The sequence below is a fragment of the Corvus brachyrhynchos genome, unplaced genomic scaffold, assembly GCF_000691975.1.
Source record: "Corvus brachyrhynchos isolate BGI_N302 unplaced genomic scaffold, ASM69197v1 scaffold350, whole genome shotgun sequence".
NCBI classification, from domain to species: Eukaryota; Metazoa; Chordata; class Aves; order Passeriformes; family Corvidae; genus Corvus; species Corvus brachyrhynchos.
In genome coordinates this window covers 33,374-35,063 of record NW_008235638.1, presented here as the reverse complement: position 1 = coordinate 35,063, position 1,690 = coordinate 33,374, and the positions used below count along the sequence as shown (strand labels likewise).

General features: G+C 59.5%; 1 protein-coding gene across 1 annotated transcript in view; it reads right to left on the bottom strand.

Annotated features, from left to right (window-relative positions):
- LOC103624426 (feather keratin B-4) overlaps nucleotides 1-1,690 on the bottom strand; it is an 11,187-nt gene that overhangs the window by 8,839 nt on the left and 658 nt on the right.

Genomic DNA, 1,690 nt, shown 5'->3' with positions numbered 1-1,690 from the left:
GGCGCCCCCCGAGCCCGCCTGCCAAGGAGGGAGGGAAACGTGGCCAGCTGAGGCTTCTGCTTGTCCTGCTTTCTTCTGCGCCTCCCGAGGCCCTGTTGTCCCCTGCTCTCCTGGCCCAGGGGCTCAGCCCCAAGCCAGCGCAGCGGGGTCCTGCTGCTCCCGCTGTCCCCGTGCCTGTGGGAGGCAGACGTGTGTCCCACTGCTGCCCAGGGCTGCCTGCCTGTCCCTGCTGCTGGGGCAGCCTGGCCCCGGGCCCTGCCCACCCCCCTGCTTTGTTTCTGTCTTTACACTCAATAAAGTTGACTCTGCATTGGAACTGGAGTCTCCTGGAGTTCCTTCCATTTTGGGATACCCAGCTAAAGCTGCTCCATGGGGGATGGGATGCCCTGGAGGGGATTGGAGGGAGTGTGGCATTGTGTGAGTGTGCACAGGGTGCCCAGGAGATGCCCCAGGGGATTTTTGAGTCAAGAGGGAGGTTGGACACTGAGTTCCAGTTGATGATGCAAAACACTTGTCCTTCCAGATGGTATTTCTGTGCAGATTAACAGGCACCTTCCCAAAGCCTTTATTGTGCATTTCCACCTACAAATGATTGTTTTCCTTGCCTGCATCCCAGCACAGCATCCAAACCCTGGAGCATAGGGACAACCCAAGGTCCTGAGGTGACACGTGGCACCCAGGGCAGCTGTGCAAAGAGAGATGCGAGTCCTCTGCCTGATATTGGCACTGTGGGAATGGACTTGAGGACGGGTCCCTCATGGGGAGGAATCCCAGAATCCTGGATGTTGGAAAAAGCTCAAGAGGACAGTCTGCCCAGCAGATTTCTGCAGGACTGCTCCAGACTCCCGTTCCTTCAGGACATGGTGACACACACGGAATGACTCCACAGCAATTAACGCCTCTGACCACAGGGCAGTTCTGGTGGGGGATCAGATGCTTTTCCTGCTCTCTTCTAGGCCTGGGTACAGTCCCAGGCCATGTCACTGGCACTGCACCTCTCTTTCAGATGAGGGATCATGGTCCCTGTGCGTCCATCCCTCTCTCATTTCCACATTGTGCACCCATCCTCAGCACATCGCCAACCTCCCTCCTGGCTCACCTGTCCCCTGGGATACCTCCTGGTCACCCTGTGCACACTCACACAAAGCCACACTCCCTCCACTGCCCCATGGCACTGCCAGTGACTGTGGCCCTTGGAGCTTCTCAACTCACCCAGGCATGTAAAATGTCCACTGCCCACCCAATCCCCTCCAGGGCATCCCATCCCCCATGGAGCAGCTTTAGCTGGGTATCCCAAAATGGAAGGAACTCCAGGAGACTCCAGTTCTAATGCAGAGTCAACTTTATTGAGTGTAAAGACAGAAACAAAGCAGGGGGGTGGGCAGGGCCCGGGGCCAGGCTGCCCCAGCAGCAGGGACAGGCAGGCAGCCCTGGGCAGCAGTGGGACACACGTCTGCCTCCCACAGGCACGGGGACAGCGGGAGCAGCAGGACGCCGCTGCGCTGGCTTGGGGCTGAGCCCCTGGGCCAGGAGAGCAGGGGACAACAGGGCCTCGGGAGGCGCAGAAGAAAGCAGGACAAGCAGAAGCCTCAGCTGGCCATGTTTCCCTCCCTCCTTGGCAGGAGGGCTCGAGGAGCCCCAAGGCCTCAGGAAACGCTGGCCAGCAGCTCCAGCCTCAGTCCAGCACCCG